The 17,703-nt window shown below is 39.3% G+C and overlaps 1 protein-coding gene across 6 annotated transcripts in view; it reads right to left on the reverse strand.

Moving 5' to 3' along the window:
- OSBPL9 (oxysterol binding protein like 9) overlaps positions 1–17,703 on the reverse strand; it is a 164,281-nt gene that overhangs the window by 136,238 nt on the left and 10,340 nt on the right. The gene's annotated exons all lie outside the window — the stretch shown is intronic.

Below are 17,703 nucleotides of genomic sequence, written 5' to 3' on the forward strand. Positions count from 1 at the left end.
TAAAAGAAAAACAAAAACATTAAATGAATAAAAGATAAACAGACTTTTTAGAATCATCTAGGGGTAAAGAGATACATTTTATAGTAATATTCCTCCCTTTTCCCCATCCCTGTCCCACTCTACCCAGCCATCACTTAAAGACAGGAATTAGCAAATTTAAAATGTTTCGTGCTGTGCCTGGTCACTCAGTCATGTCCGACTCTGCAACCCCATGCACTGTAGCCAACCAGGTTCCTCTGTCCACGTTCCTCCAGGCAAGAATACTGGAGTGGGCTGCCATGCCCTCCTCCAGAGGATCTTCCCAACCCAGGGATCAAACCCAGGTCTCCCGCACTGCAGGCAGATTCTGAGACACCAGGAAGTAGTTTATACAAATAAAGCTAATCACAGAATTTTATGTGTACCTTAAACATGGCATATATTACACTATATTTTCATTTTTCCTTCATATCCTTTAACTTTCAACTAAAATATGTTTCTCACATTTCAGTGAGTTTGAGAGTCACCTGAATCTGTGGGTTTAAGAATCACTCCCAGATGATTCTGACTCAAGCAAACAGAGGACACATCTTGAGAAAAACTGCTTTAACTTTGTCTCTGCAACTCCCTAGATGGGTCACATTTTTTTTTTTTTTTTTGCCTCTGAGATTTCTCATCCAATGTTTCTCAGTTTAGAATATCCTTGACTCTGATTTTCTGCCTTGGATTATCACTCATCAAGTGCCCTACCTCTAATTAGAATTCCCACCCCTGGACTCCTAGAGTCTCTTGTATGTTTCCCGACCCTGGCACCTTGTGCTATAGTGGCTGGTTACTTGTTTGACTCACCCACAAGGCTGCAAATTCCTTAGGGGGTAGAAACTGTAACTGACTTATGCTTCAGAACAGTGTCTGGCACAGAGTAGGTGCTCAAAAAATATTTACTGATAAAACATTTTTATCCTTTGTTTCTGATGCTAGACTGAGCTAAGCAAAGACTATGTTCTGAACAATAAGCCCCATGTTGACATCCACTAAATATTCCTAGAATTAACTTAGTCATGTGTAAAAAATAAAGTAAAACCTCAAACAACTAAAGCTTTAAAAACATTTAATACCTCAACAACTGGTATTTTTTTCCACTATGTGACAAAGAAGTAAAACAAGTCAATATCATAGAGTTACGTTTTTGAAGAAAACTGTCCCACTTTAAACCACAGATGCCCTACATCCATTGTACTGAGCCACAGGCAAACTTCCAGCCATAAGATAACTATACCTTGAGGATTTCATGTACAGCATAATGACTATAGTCAATAATACATATTGAATATTTGAAAATGGCTAAATGAGTAGCTCTTAAAAGTTCTCACTACAAAACAAAAGGTAGCTATAAGAGGTGATAGTGGTTGTGTTGTTCAATCTTATTGTAGTAATCACTTCACAATATATATGTATACCAAATCATCACACTGTACACCTTAAATAATGTTACATGTCAATTATACCTCAATAAAGCTGAAAAAGTAAATTTAATCATTTCTCAGAGAGATTTGCCTGCCTACACACAAAGATCTGCCTTATCCTTCTCACTGCAACATGCTGTTAACACATCTATGCCATTGCTTTCACTGACTGTAAGCTTATCAGTGTAACAACATTACAATAAATCAAAGCAAACTTTCTTCAAAACTAAAAAAAATGAAACAAAAAAGCACAGTAGTGAGCTATAGAAATTCATGTTCAGAAATTACTGAAATACTGTAGAGAGTCTTCTTGCAAGTATAACCATGATTCATACATTTTATTAAAAATTCTCAACATTAAACAGTGTTAAAAATGACCCTGTATACGAGACAGCAAAAGAGACGCTGATGTATAGAACAGCCTTATGGACTCTGTGGGAGAGGGAGAGGGTGGGAAGATTTGGGAGAATGGCATTGAAACATGTATAATATCATGTATGAACGAGTCGCCAGTCCAGTTCAATGCACGATATTGGATGCTTGGGGCTGGTGTACTGGGACGACCCAGAGGGATGGTATGGGGAGGGAGGAGGGAGGAGGGTTCAGGATGGGGAACACATGTATACCTGTGGCGGATTCATTTCGATATTTAGCAAAACCAATATAGTATTGTAAAGTTTAAAAATAAAATTAAATTAAATTTAAAAAAATGAAGGAAAAAAATATTTCAGAATTTTAAAACTTAAAAATAAATAAATAAATAAACAGGGTTAAAAATGAGTTCTTTACTAACAAAATAGCTGGCAAAAACACAGTTGACAAAAACATTCCCTAAGCATTTAATAGCCCTTTTACTGTACCCTATATTTATCTTCTCTCCAAAAGTGTCACGGCAAAAAACACAAAAATAATAATTAGGTTTGAAAATACCCAATGAGAGTTAGAATGCAACTCAAACAAGGTAACAAACATCCTTGATTCTCTTCCATTTTTAAAAATCAGATTATAGTAGATAAAAAAAGGGCAAGACAGGGTAATAAATAATTACAACAAACAGAACTAGGAAACAATCAGACAAATTCAGACTGTGGGACATCCTATAAAATAATTGGCCTGGACTATTTTTAAATGTAAAAAAAAAAAAAAGACTAGCACATAAACAATTGTAAAAATAAATTAAATTAAAAGGAGCAAAAATAAATTATGTGCATACAGGCACAAAGTACTGTGAACTACAGAATGCTCCCTGCCATTGAAAAAGATTAGGGAAAGCAACAGAGAAGGGATCAGGTCTCAAGCTTTAACCTGGGACTTTAAAAAAAACAAACAAACAAACAGAATTCTAGAGAGAGAAGGTAGGCAAAAGAGGTATTCCAAGCAAGGTAACAACATCAGCAAAGGAACAGGTACGGAAAACTTCACACATGAGGTCTTCACAGAAGTGCAGACTTATAGCCCAAGCACAGAGTGTGAAGAGGGAGGTGGAGAGAGGTGGAGAGATGAAGCTGAAAAGGAGATGTGGGGACCAGGTCCTGGGGGGATCTGAAAGAAACAGTGAGTAGTTAAGGAAATTAAACTTCAATAGTTAATGGAGAGCTAAAGGTTTATGAACATTCTCAAGGGTGTGTTATAGAAAAACAGAAGTTAAATATGAGAACTTGGGGAAAAGGGATGATGGTGACATTAACGATACAGCAAAAGCAGTAGCAGCATCAACAGTAGCAGCAGACTCGCACTCATTGATGACCTCCATGTGCTATGCACTTTATACACAGTAAACCTCACAAGACCTTGCATTCGTAAGAGTTATCCACATAAATGAAGGTGACATCAAGGAGATCAAGTAAATTACCCAATTAAATTACATGTGTAAAATATAGCAGTTTGATACGGCCGACACAGTTTGGAATGGCTGCCCTGCCAATCATTCTCCCACATCATATCTGTGCTGATACCCTTGAATCCTGCTCCTTCTCCACAATGACACAGAGCCCTCTCCCTCATTTTCTTGCCACTCAACTCCAATGTGTAGCCAAAAAGAAGCTGGTATGACTAAGTCCCCCTAGGCACAGTGAGTGCTGAGGGGTGGTTATCTGATCAAGCTGGCCAATCACAGGACCTATGACCTCAGGGACAAGGCAGGATGGACTCCTTTCACAGGAGTTTTTCTACTGGCGTTGAGAGAAGAGTTCCTTCCTATATGTTCTTGAAGCTTAAGGAACAGTTGCCACAGGTCTTGTGCCCTCTACATGAAGGAAGCAATAACTAAAGCATACACGCTGAGAGAAGGAGAGGGGAGAGGCAGAAGGTTCTAGCTGCAAGTGATCTCCAGCTATCCTCTGATCTGAAGCAAACCTGCAAATGCTATTCACTGAAGAGCAGGGGGTTTTGTTTTGGAAGTTTGGCAGGGGGCACTGTTTTTGTTTTTGATGCTCTTATTGTCTCTCTGGGTTTTTTTTACAAATACAAGTACTGATGAGAGAAAGGTAGAGCCAACAAACATAACCCCAATTCCGGTGATCTTCCTACCGGGTGCTATGCTAACAATGTTCTCAAACTTAGTAACAAAAGTATTTTTTAGCAAGTTAGCACAAATGTGCCTCCAAGCCACAAGGCTCAGCACCTTGAGAGGTACTCAGAAAACAGACACTAAAATCTTTTCAGCGATTTAAGAAAACAGAATCCCCCATGAAGCAGAAAGATACAGGGGTGATGTGTTCTACTTCTAAGAGGCTCCAGGACTAACAAAGATTGTTGGATTTGGTGGCTGGATTTGCTGGTTTCTTATATCTTACTAATGCAAGGGCAGTGGATTCTGATATAACAAGCCATACAATCAAAAATCACTTTTTTGACTTTGCTGGTGGCCCAGCGACTAAGACTCTGGACTCCCAATGCAGGGGGCCTGGGTTCAATTCCTGGTCAGGAAACTAGATCCCACATGCTGCATCTGAAAGATCCCACATGCTGCATCTGAAAGATCCCACATGCCTCAACAGAGATCAATGACCCCACATTCCACACTAAGACTCAGCACCCCCAAAGAAATAATTTATATTAATCCTTATGATAACCCCAAGCTATTGATTCAGATTACAATTTGTATTAAAATTTCAAAGTAAATTACCACAAATACAATCTAATGCTGCCTATCACATGCCTGTCCCCCAAAATCCATTCTCCTCTTCTTCCTTTCAGTATTAACATCCTCCACCCCAAATTTTAACTTACATGGAGAGTACATCATGCAAAAAGCCAGGGTGGACGAAGCACAAGCTGGAATCAAGGTTGCTGGGAGAAATATCAATAACCTCAGATATGCAGATGACACCACCCTTATGGCACAAAGTGAAGAACTAAAGAGCCACTTGATGAAAGTGAAAGAGGAGAGTGAAAAAGTTGGCTTAAAGCTCAACATTCAGAAAACGAAGATCATGGCATCTGGTCCCATCACTTCATGGCAAATAGATGGGGAAACAATGGAAACAGTGAGAGACTTTATTTTGGGGGGCTTCAAAATCACTGCAGATGGTGACTGCAGCCATGAAATTAAAAGATGCTTTCTCCTTGGAAGAAAAGCTATGATTAACCTAGACAGCATATTAAAAAGCAGAGACATTACTTTGCCGACAAAGATCTGTCTAGTTAAAGTTTTGGTTTTTCCAGTAGTCATGTATGGATGTGAGAGTTGGACCATAAAGAAATCTGAGCGCCGAAGAATGGATGCTTTTGAACTGTGGTGTTAGAGAAGTCTCTTGAGAGTCCCTTGTACTGTAAGGAGACCAAACCAATTAATCCTAATGGAAATCAGTCCTCAATACTCATTGGAAGGACTGATGCTGAAGCTGAAACTCCAATACTTTGGCCACCTGATGCAAAGAACTGACTCCTTAGAAAAGACTCTGAAGCTGGGAAAGACTGAAGGCAGGAGGAGAAGGGGACGACGGAGGATGAGATAGTTGGATGGCATCATGAATTTGAGCAAGCTCAATGGACGTGAATTTGAGCAAGCTTCAGGAGTTGGTGATGGACAGGGAACTCTGGCATGCCGCAGTCCATGAGGTTGCAGAGTCAAACATGACTGAGCAACTGAACTGAACCCCAAATGTTAACTGAACACGTGGCTCCCCTGCTAACTGTTACATTTCAAGCCTCTTGCAGCTAGCTATATGCTGTATCTAGGTATAGGCCAGTGGGCTGTGAACAGAAGCAATGTGCAATGTTTCTTTTGTGCCTTTCAAAAGAAACTTCTTGAAAAGAAGTTATTTGCAAATGTAATCGAACATTATCCAAGACTGATCATGAAAAGTAAAAGTGTTAGTCACTCAGCTGTGTCCAACTCTTTGTGACCTCATGGGCTGTGGCCCGGGCCAGGTTCCTCTGTCCATGGAATTCTCCAAGTAAGAATACTGGATTACAGGAAAATAAAATAAAATGTTAAAAAAAAAAAAAAGAGAGAGAGAGAGAGTAAATACTGGAGTAGGCAGCCATTCCCTTCTCCAGGGGATCTTCCCAACCCAGGGATCAGACCCAGGTCTCCTGCATTGCAGGCAGATTCTCTACCATCTGAGCCACCAGGGAACCTCTGGGACTGACATACGTTAAAGCCATAAAACAAGCCTCAATAAATTTAAAAGAACATAAATAAAACAAAGTATGTTCTTTGACCAAAACAGATTAAAAGGCACGCTCAATAACAGAAGGAAATTTGGGAAATCCACAAACAGGTAGAAGTTAAATGATACTCCTAAACAACTAATGGCTCAAAGAAAAAATAACAAGGGAAATTTGAAAATACTTCAGATGAATGAAAATCAATATTCATTATTGATTGTTGAGGAATATTCCCCATCATTCATCCCTCAAGTTTTACACTACAGATAACTCCCGCATCTCCCACTCCACATTATAGAAGGCCTCAGTTGAGCAGTAGCAGGTGGCACTAGTGGTAAAGAACCCGCCTGCCAATGCAGGAGACGTAAGAGAGGCAGGTTCGATCCCTGGGTTGGGAAGATCCCCTGCAGGAGGGCATGGCAACCCACTCCAGTATTTCTGCCTGGAGAATCCCCATGGATAGAGGAGCCTGGTGGATTACAGTCCCTAGGGTCACAAAGAGTCAGACACGACTGAAGCAACTTAGCACACATACACGCACATACTACAGATAGAGACTTTGTTGTTGTTTAGTCACTAAGTTCTGTCTGACTCTGGACTGCAGTACGTCTGTCCTTCTCCCCTGCTCTTCATTATCTCCCGGGGTTTGCTCAGATTCATGTCCATTTAGTCGGTGATGCTATCTAACTATCCTCTGCCGCCCCCTTCTCCTCCTGCCCTCAATCTTTCCCAGCATCAGGGTCTTTACCAATGAGTAGGCTCTTCACATCAGGTGGATAGAGCTTTAGGGAAATATACAGAATCAGTATACAAGGGGACAATGATGTCTGGGGTCTTTCCAAGATCCTGGAAGATGACTGCCTTCCTTTAAAGAAAACAGACACAGAACAGAGATATATATAAGAACATCGTTAAGAGCTGGAACAGCCTGGAGGTAATTATACTAATTATGATATTATACTAAGTATAGAAAGTATTAATAGTAAAAGAACTACAGTAGGAAGGTCAGAACTAGAACCAGAAAGTCAGATGTTTTGCTGACCAAGAGATTAGATCTGTTCTTGTAATAGGTTACCGTATCTAACACAGAGATATTGCATCTTGATACCAAAGCCTGATGCCTTTAAATATATATAGCTCTCTTTGGCCTGCTTCTGCATATAAATTTGGCATCCCATATAGCTTGCTTACAGAGACTGTATTAATGTATGAATCAGATAGCCTAAATATGCAGTCTCCTTAACAATTATATTTCTTGTTATGAATTAACAAATTTGAATATTAGTTTATGCAATAGTGACCACAATGTAAATACACTTAATGAATATTATTACATGTTAAACACTAATAAACTTTATTTTTTTGTTAACATGTACTGAACTCTTAGATTTGATAGACAGAGTACCTGACGAACTATGGACAGAGGTTCATGACATCGTACAGGAGATAGGGATCAAGACTATCCCCATGGAAAAGAAATGCAAAAAAGCAAAATGGCTGTCTGAGGAGGCTTTACAAATAGCTGTGAAAAGAAGAGAAGCGAAAAGCAAAGGAGAAAAGGAAAAATGTACTCATTTGAATGCAGAGTTTCAAAGAATAGCAAGGAGAGATAAGAAAGCCTTCCTCAGCGATCAATGCAAAGAAACAGAGGAAAACAATAGAATGGGAAAGACTAGAGATCTCATCAAGAAAATTAGAGACACCAAGGGAACATTATATGCAAAGATGGGCTCAATAAAGGACAGAAATGGTATGGACCTAACAGAAGCAGAAGATATTAAGAAGAGGTGGCAATAATACACAGAAGAACTCTACAAAAAAGATCTTCATGACCCAGATAATCACGATGGTATGATCACTCACCTAGAGCCAAACACCCTGGAATGTGAAGTCAAGTGGGCCTTAGGAAGCATCACTACGAACAAAGCTAGTGGAGGTGATGGAATTCCAGTTGAGCTATTTCACATCCTAAAAGATGATGCTGTTAAAGTGCCGCACTCACTATGCTAGCAAATTTGGAAAACTCAGCAGTGGCCACAGGACTGGAAAAGGTCAGTTTTCATTCCAATCCCAAAGAAAGGCAATGCCAAAGAATGCTCAAACTACCACACAACTGTACTCATCTCACACGCTAGTAAAGTAATGTTCAAAATTTTCCAAGCCAGGTTTCAGCAATACATGAACTGTGAACTTCCAGATGTTCAGGCTGGTTTTAGAAAAGGCAGAGGAACCAGAGATCAAATTGCCAACATCCTCCGGATCATTGAAAAAGGAAGAGAGTTCCAGAAAAACACCTATTTCTGCTTTCTTGACTATGCCAAACCCTTTGACTGTGTGGATCACCACAAACTGTGGAAAATTCTGAAATAGATGGGACTACCAGACCACCTGACCTTTCTCTTGAGAAACCTGTATGCAGGTCAGGAAGCAACAGTTAGAACTGGACATGGAACAACAGACTGGTTCCAAATAGGAAAAGGAGTTTGTCAAGGCTGTATATTGTCACCCTGCTTATTTAACTTATATGCAGAATACATCATGAGAAACACTGGGCTGGAAGAAGCACCAGCTGGAATCAAGATTGCCGGGAGAAATATCAATAACCTCAGATATGCAGATGACACCACCTTTATGGCAGAAAGTGAAGAAGAACTGAAGAGCCTCTTGATAAAAGTGAAAGAGGAGAGTGAAAAAGTTGGCTTAGAGCTCAACATTCCGAAAACGAAGATCATGGTATCCAGTCCCATCACTTCATGGCAAACAGATGGGGAAACAGTGTCAGACTTTACTTTTTTGGGCTCCAAAATCACTGCAGATGGTGATTGCAGCCATGAAATTAAAAGCGCTTACTCCTTGGAAGGAAAGTTATGACCAACCTAGATAGCGTACTAAAAAGTATGCTTTGTCAACAAAGGTCCATCTAGTCAAGGCTATGGTTTTTCTAGTAGTCATGTATGGATGTGAGAGTTGGACTATAAAGAAAGCTGAGCGCCAAAGAATCGATGCTTTTCAACTGTTGTGTTGGAGAAGACTCTTGAGAGTCCCTTGCACTGCAAGGAGACCCAACCAGTCCATCCTACAGGAGATCACTCCTGGGTGTTCATTGGAAGGACTGATATTGAAGCTGAAATTCCAAAACTTTGGCCACCTGATGTGAAGAGCTCACTCTTTTGAAAAGACCCTGATGCTGGGAAAGATTGAGGGCAGGAGGAGAAGGGGACGACAGAGGATGAGATGGCTGGATGGCATCACCGACTCAACGGACATGAGTTTGGGTAAACTCCGGGAGTTGGTGATGGATAGTGAGGCCTGGTGTGCTGCAGGTTCATGGGGTCGCAAAGAGTCAGATACGACTGAGTGACTGAACTGAACTGAACTCTTATAATCCTGGGGCAGTGCTTTAAACACAATTAAATACAATTTTATTTACTTCTCATACCAATCTTATGATATAGGTTCTTTTATTATACCCATTTTATAATTGAGAAAATAAAGGCTCAGAAAGGCGTAAGTTACTTGCCCATGGATTCACAGATAACAGGTAGATAGAGAGGATTCCGGAGAAGGCACTGGCACCCAACTCCAGTACTCTTGCCTGGAAAATCCCATGGATGGAGGAGCCTGGTAGGCTGCAGTCCATAGGGTCGCAAAGAGTCAGACATGACTAAGCGACTTCACTTTCACTTTTCACTTTCATGCATTGGAGAAGGAAATGGCAACCCACTCCAGTGTTCTCGTCTGGAGAATCCCAGGGACGGAGGAGCCTGGTGGGCTGCCGTCTATGGGGTTGCACAGAGTCGGACATGACTGAAGTGACTTAGCAGCAGCAGCAGCAGAGAGAATTCCAATCCAGGTCTGACTCTAAAGGTTATGCATTTCTACCACAGTTACTACAGATCTGGTTAACTTAAGTCTCCTTTCAAAGCTTCTCCGAGCCACAAAGGCTGTGTGTCAAATCAGCGATCCTCTGAATTCATCAGCGCAAATATCACCCCACAAAGCACTGCAGCAGTGCTTCAGAGGGTGGTACCCCCTCTGCCTTCTGAACTACTGCCAGCATATAAACCCTAGGTCATTAGACCAGATAGAGGTCCACATCACTTATCTGAGATTTTTGGTTCAAATGTGCTTTAAAATTCAGAATTTTCAAAAAGTACCATACAAATAGTACATAAACTGTCACACACCTGCAACAGAGTCTGGATTATTAAGCATTTAATAAAATTAATTTCACAATCAAGCATACTAATATTTTGGTAGTACAACATACATTTATATTAAGCATAATGGAGATTATAATTAACCACACAGTTCAAGGCAGGCTTTACTTCCAAATGAGAATATAACACATTTAGGAAAAAAAACTTCTGGAATTCAGAGACTCGGGGATTTCTGAACTACAGGTAAAGGACTGGAGACTCGTATTTTGATCTGTGATCTCTTAAATTGTAAAGTCCCAGGTCTTTTACTGTTTCTTAAAAAGGATAATTTTATCTTTAAGTGAAAAATTCAGGTCAACAGATGAGTGACAAGAACCATTTCACAGGGTTTAATTAAGCACAACTCTGATGACGGGGGTTTCTGGATCCTTTCCAAGAAAAGTTAACCATAAAAAAAAAAAGAAAGAAAAGTTAACCATAACATAAAATACTAAATAGTAACCTAAGTGCTGCAAATTACTTAGCATGTCAATATATACTGAACCTCAATGTATAGTTTCTATTTTTGTTTTGTTCCTCAAAATCAGTTCAGTTCAGTCACTTAGTCGTGTCCAACTCTTTGCGATCCCATGGACTGCAGCATGCCAGGCTTCCCTGTCTATCATCAACTCTCAGAATTTGCTCAAACTCATGTCCATCAAGTTGGTGAAGCCATCCAACCACATAGGCCTTGTCATACTCCTTGCCCAATTTAGAACCAGTCTATTATTCCATGTCCAGTTCTAACTGTTGTTTCTTGATCTGCATACAGATTTCTCAGGAGGAAGGTAAGATGGTCTGCCTTTAAGAATTCTTTAAGAACTTTCCAGTTTATTGTGATCCACACAAAAGCTTTGATGTAGTCAAGAAAGCTGAAGTAGATGTTTTTCTGGAATTGTCTTGCTTTTTCTATGATCCAACTGTTGTTGGCAATTTGATCTCTGGTTCCTCTGCCTTTTCTAAATCCAGCTTGAACATCTGGAAGTTCACGGTTCACATACTGCTGAAGCCTAGCTTGGAGAATTTTGAGCATTACTTTGCTAGGGTGTGAAATGAGTGCAATTTTTAGGTAGTTTGAACACTTTTTGAACACTTTTTGAACACTTTCTTTGGGATTGGAATGAAATCTGACCTTTTCCAGTCCTGTGGCCACTGCTGAGTTTTCCAAATTTGCTGGTATATTGAGTGCAGCACTTTAACAGCATCTTCTTTTAGGACTTGAAATAGCTGGAATTCCATTACCTCCACTAGCTTTGTTCATAGTGACGGTTGCTAAGGCCCACTTGACTTCAGACTCCAGGATGTCGGCTCTCGGTGAGTGATCACGCCACCATGATTATCTGGGTCATGAAGATTTTTTTTGTATAGTTCTTCTGTGTATTCTTGCCACCTCTTCTTAATATCTTCTGCTTTTGTTAGGTCCATACCATTTCTGTCCTTTATTGTACCCATCTTTGCGTGAAATGTTCCCTTGGAATCTCTTAATTTTTTTGAAGAGATCTCTAGTCTTTCCCATTCTATTGTTTTCCTCTATTTCTTTGCATTGATCACTGAGGAAGGCTTTCTTATCTCTCCTTGCTATTCTTTGCAACTCTGCATTCAGATAGGTATGTTTTCTTTTCTCCTTTGCTTTTTGCTTCTCTTCTTTTCTCAGCCATTTGGAAGGCCTCCTCAAACAACCATTTTGCCTTTTTGCATTTCTGTTTCTTGGGGATAGTCCTGATCACTGCCTCCTGTACAGTGTCACGAACCTCTGTTCATAGTTCTTCAGGCACTCTATCAGATCTAATCCCTTGAATCTATTTGTCACTTCCACTGTAGAATCCTAAAGGATTTGATTTAGGTCACGCATGAATGGTCTAGTGGTTCTCCCTACTTTCTTCAAATTTAAATCTGAATTTTATACTGCCCAAATACTAAATAGTGATTAATGTTATTTCACAAAAAATGACTGAAGGAAATGATAGGGGTGTGTTAAACTCCAGGAAGTTTATGTTATTTAGTACTTTTCCCACCAAACTGTACAGTAATAATCCATTATTATCATTCAACTTCACTTTTTCATCAAAAATTGCCCAAGAGTGTTTCTCCTTATTTGGAAAAGACTAAGTCAGGGCCCAAGACAGTAAGATCATGAAAAGATGAAAAACAAGAACAGCACTAGAAAAATTTAAAGATGGGAAAATTTGTACAACACCTAAAATAATCTGGTTAGCAAGAACAATAGCCAGAACCACAGATATCTGAACTCTCAGTCCTACTTCTAAGACTCATCCTACATGCCTCAATTTAGAATAAGGTTATGCTACAAAAGCTCCTTGTTCTGATTTGGAATTTAGAACTGAGAACAAATTCTTGCAAATAAATTGTTGAAAATGGTCCCCAGATTAGCTAGGAAAAGCACTCAAAATACAGCATGTGATCAAAAGATAGGGGGAAAGTTGTTATAAATTCAAATACTGCCCAAGAAACTATTTTCTTAAAGCATTTCTTTTAGATGTTGTTGCTTAAGGGAAAGCAAGACTACAAGGAAAAAAAACAAAAAAAGACTACAAGGAAGAATAAGGAAGTAGGTCAAGAATTCAAGAACTGTGCCAAAGGGCTTAGGAGACTGTGGAGGACTTGATTAGTTAATGATCTATGATAAACATTTTACTTTTATAAACAGGGTGAGCGGGGGAGGGAGAAACACTTTTTAAAAAGGCAATTTAAAAACACTCATTCTAAACAGACTTGTGATTGCCAAGGGGGAGAGGGGTTGCAGGGGGATGGCTTGGGAATTTGGGGTTAGCAGATGCAAACTATGATATACAGAATGGATAAACAACAAAATCCTACTGTATAGCACAGGGGGCTATATTCAATATCCTGTGATAAACCATAATGGAAAAGAATATTTTAAAAACTGTATATATATGTATAACTGAATCACTTTGGTGTACAGTAGAGACTGGCACAATATTGTAAATCAACTATAATTCAGTAGTAAATAAAACTTTAAAGAATAAAAACACTCATTCTTTATTAGGTCTAATTTTACTTCAGAATTGCTGTTGCTGTTCCGTTGCTCAGTAGTGTCCGACTCTTTGCAATGGGTTAAAAAAAAAAAACAAAAAACGAAGGCAGAAGAGCTGACACGCCAGCAGAGAACAGAGGGTTGGTCACACAACGTATCATCTATCTGAAATGTACATTTCATCCTCTTCTGGGTGATGAAAATTTCAAAGAATTATGTTCAGGAATGTGCCACTATCTTTCTGTGGTCATGTTTTGTGAATATAAAAAACTCATTACTCAACAAATTCTAAGATTTAGTATCTGCTCCTCCTTTCCCTTCTCTAGGAGGCTTTTTCTTTACTGGAATGGAAAGAGTTTTTCATTCATCCTCGGTGTTTCAACTTAGATGTAAAAGGACTCAGTACTTTTTAATGATTCATCAATGCAGTCTGTACCTTAGAATAATAGCCTATGCAGAAGGTTTGGGAGAAGGAAATGGCAACCCACTCCAGTGTTCTTGCCTAGAGAATCCCGTGGACAGAGGAGCCTGGTGGGCTGCCATCTATGAGGTTGCACAGAGTCGGACATGACTGAAGCTACTTAGCAGCAGCAGCATGCAGAAAGTTTATTTCATTGTGATAATGATGTAACTCAGTTATCACCTATAAGCAGACTAGTGATAACTTGGGTTTGTCATTTTAAAATATCAACACTAGCACAATTCAGTGAGAGAACATTCTATCTGGAGTTAGAAGACTTAATCACATACAGAGAAACTACTGTGTGAGTTTTTAAGTCTCAATTTCTTCATGTGTAAAGGAAGTAATATATAAACTACTTCACCTGTTGCTCATTCCATAAATATTTACTGAATATTCACTAAATGCCAAGCATTGCTCTAGATGCTAAAGATAAAATGATGAAGGTAAGTCTCTGTTCTCACAGTACTTACATTCCAGAGGAGGGAAACAGACACTAAACAGGAAAAACAAAGTAAGTTTAGCAGCTAACAATAAATGCTATGAAAAAATACATCAAGACCAGTGTGCTACACCAAGGAAACCAGAATTGAAAGAGACACATGTACCCCAATGTTCATCATAGCACTGTTTACAATAGCCAGGACATGGAAGCAACCTAGATGTCCATTGGCAGATGAATGGATAAGAAAAATGTGGTACATATACACAATGGAATATTACTCAGCCATTAAAAAGAATGCATTTTAATCGGTTCTAATGAGGTCGATGAAACTGGAGCCTATTATACAGAGTGAAGTAAGTCAGAAAGAAAAACACCAGTACAGTATACTAACGCATATATAAGGAATTTAGAAAGATGATAACGATGACTCTATATGCAAGACAGCAAAAGAGACACAGATATAAAGAACAGTCTTTTGGACTCTGTGGGAGAAGGCAAGGGTGGGATGATTTCAGAGGGTAGCGTTGAAACGTGCATATTATCATATGTGAAGCGGACCGCTGGTCCAGGCTCGATGCATGAGACAGGGTGCTCAGGGCTGGTGCACTGGGATGACCCCGGGGGATGGGATGGGGAGGGAGGTGGGAGGGGGGTTCTGGATGGGAAACACATGTGTGCCTGTGGCTGATTCATGTCGATATATGGCAAAAACCACTACAATATTGTAAAGTAATTAGCCTCCAATTAAAATAAATTAATTTTTTAAATAAAATAAAATAAGCTTATATTCTAAACCATCAAGTGAAAAAAAAAAAAAAAAGACCAGTGTGCTAGTGCTAGTGACTGATAGTGAGGTGTACTTTAGACAGGTTGTTAAGGAAAGGCTTCTCTGAGCAGTGATGCCTAAATGAAGACCTGCATAACAAGAAGGGAATCAGGCATGCTACAGTCATGGGAGAGTATCAGTCCAAGAAGCCAGAAAATATACACAAAGACCCTGAGATAGGAACAAGCTTGAGGTGTCCAAGGAACAGGGGGAAAAAAAAAGCTACAGTGGATATAGTGGTGAGCAAAAGGTTTACTGTAGAAAGTTAAGTGGAGAAAGATCACAAGGCCATCCGTTCAATTCAGTTCAGTCACTCAGTCGCGTACGACTCTGTGACCCCATGGACCGCAGCACGCCAGGCTTCCCTGTCCATCACCAACTCCCGGAGTTTACCCAAGCTCATGTCCATTGAGTCGGTGATGCCATCCAACCATCTCATCCTCTGTCGTCCCCTTCTCCTACTGCCCTCAATCATTCCCAGCATCAGAGTCTTTTCAAATGAGTCAGCTCTTCACATGAGGTGGCCAAAGTACTGGAGTTTCAGCCTCAACATCAGTCCTTCCAATGAACACTCAGGACTGATCTCCTTTACGATGGACTGGTTGGGTCTCCTTGCAGTGCAAGGGACTCTCAAGAGTCTTCTCCACCGCCACAGTTTAAAACCATCAATTCTTTGGTGCTTACAAGGTGGTAAGTCATAGTAAAGAGTTTGAATTTTTTTTTCCTATAGTCACTAGAGAATTTTAAGCAGGGGAAAAATATGATCTTCCTTTTTCCTTTTTTTAAAAAATCACTTGGGCTACTGATTAAAAAATGGACTTTAGAGAGCAAAAAGGAAACAAAGAGAACACTTAGGAAGTTTTTGCACCAGACCCGGGTGGTTTATATGCTATAGTGGTAGCAAGGAAAAATGGAAGAGGTTATGAGGCTTAATGAAGCGATATATTTGACAATAGTAGAAAATACCTACAACAATGATTAATATAGTAGAGGCTTATGGCACACTGCATTTTCCAAAAATGGCCTATAATGGTATTTCTCATCCTACAAGCTCTTTTAGAACTTTGTCACTCCCTCATTAAGAAGTAGAGTCTTCTGTTTGTGGGTGGGTTTTTGAACTGCCCTTAATCAAGTAGACTGGGTACTATCCAGCTGAGCAGAACTATAGGAGATAATACAGATTATTGTACATTGTCTTCCTGCATCACAGACAGCATAGGAATCTTAATCTCCCAAAGCCAGATGACTGAGATCTCATTAAGTAAGGATGAAGGAAAAAAGATATCCTTTGCTCATTTTGCTAGTTGAAGAAATACAATACAAAATGGTACAACATATCTATAGAAAATTTTTTAATAAAATGCTGCTGGGTTGTATATTATTATATATATAATGATTCCATTTATATAAAATATACATAAAGGTGTATTTAAGCATAAAGAGTTGTTAGGAAAGCTATTCTCCAAAACACAGATAGTAGGATTTCAGGTAGTACTTTGCTTCTTTCTATTTTATATGCTTTTTCAATTTTTTTAAAATTAAGAATATATTGCATCTCTTCAAGAGCAATGAAACTATCTTTTTGAAATTTAAAATAAAGAGTAATAATGTCAAATTCTGCAGAGACAGTGCTACTAAAATGAAAAGTTAAAAGCACCCACTGGGTTCAGCAACAAAGCTTTCATTGGAGACTTCTGCTAGGATATTCAGTGAAATTTGGAGGTAAAAACAGATTGCTGTACAGTAAATGCATGAATAAAGACAGACAATGTAGAAGACTCTTTCAATAGGTTTATCTAACTTGAAGAAGAGGTGAAGATGGTTTTTCCAGGGGGACATAGAATTAGCAGAGATATTTTTCAACTTGAGAGAGATATAGCCCAAGTTTATTTGTTAATGAAAAAGTCAGTATATCCTAAAATTCATATAGAAATTCAGCAAACCCAGAATAGCCAAAACAATCTTGAGAAAGAACAAAGCTGAAGGGCTTACACTTTCCAATTTCAAAACTAACTGTACCAAAAAAATGAAAAGCAACAGGCAATCCCAAAACGTATTAAAATTTTCCATATGAAATTGTTACAACTATGATGTTTAGTTGTTATATTGCAAAATATTCTTAAACAACAAAAGTCTGTACATAGAAAGAAGTAGAAGACAATGGGCGAGAGGAAGGAGAAAGCAGAAAAAGGAGAAAAACCTATAGACTGAGATTCTCTAAAAATTCGCGAGTAGATGGAATCCAGAACACCCAAGGATTGGTGGTGTTGCTTAATTGCTAAATTGCGTCCAACTCTTTTTGCAACCCATGGACTGTAGCTTGGCAGGCTCCTCTGTCCATGGGATTTTCCAGGCAAAAATACTACAGTCGGTTGTCATTTCCTTCTCCAGGGGGTCTTCTAAACCCAGGGACTGAACCTGCATCTCCTGCATTGCCAGGGGGATTCTTTAGTACTGAGCCACCAGGAAAGCCCACCCAAGGATTACTTCTTCCATTATGTCAGGGACGCAGGGAAGGATAGGCAGGAAAATAGTTATACCAATAGGTGGCAGTACAAGGAGTTGAGAGTGTTCCCACCAAATGAACTCTATTGTCTCTGGGAAGCATGGTATCATTTATGAGAGACGGAGGAAAGAGGAAGATCAAGAGACTAGAGGCAGCTGCCAGAATGACAAACCAAATATTCATCCAATATTT

Source organism: Bos javanicus, chromosome 3 (assembly GCF_032452875.1).
Source record: "Bos javanicus breed banteng chromosome 3, ARS-OSU_banteng_1.0, whole genome shotgun sequence".
Lineage (NCBI taxonomy): Eukaryota > Metazoa > Chordata > Mammalia > Artiodactyla > Bovidae > Bos > Bos javanicus.